Below are 400 nucleotides of genomic sequence, written 5' to 3'. Positions count from 1 at the left end.
TGGAAGTTGTGAACCTGTTTCATTGGGAAGGGGTAGGAGAGAGCTTGAAGAAGAACTGGAATCCAGACATCTTTAGCATCCAAGGGGATGATGAGTAACATCATCCAAGGGGATGATGAGTACAGCAGACAGTAACAACCTTTCACATTAGCACCTACAAACTTTGCACTTTGATATTAAAGATCTTTGAGGTAAGTGGCATCATGCCACCACTTAATATTTTTGGGTGCAAGAGTCAGAAAAACCAAATTGGCTTAAATGGTGAAATTTCATGTCACTGAAAATGCCAGATGAAGTGCAGTCTTGAGGTTAATATTGATCCAGCAGCTCAAACATGGTTGGCCTTAGCATTCCTGTGTTTGCCCTATCTTGTGCAGTTGTGACTTCATCCTCCAGCCCT

This window comes from Delphinapterus leucas, chromosome 15, assembly GCF_059928025.1.
Source record: "Delphinapterus leucas isolate spDelLeu-1000000601 "Yukka" chromosome 15, BTC_Dleu_Yukka2, whole genome shotgun sequence".
Lineage (NCBI taxonomy): Eukaryota > Metazoa > Chordata > Mammalia > Artiodactyla > Monodontidae > Delphinapterus > Delphinapterus leucas.
This window is presented reverse-complemented; position numbering follows the sequence as displayed.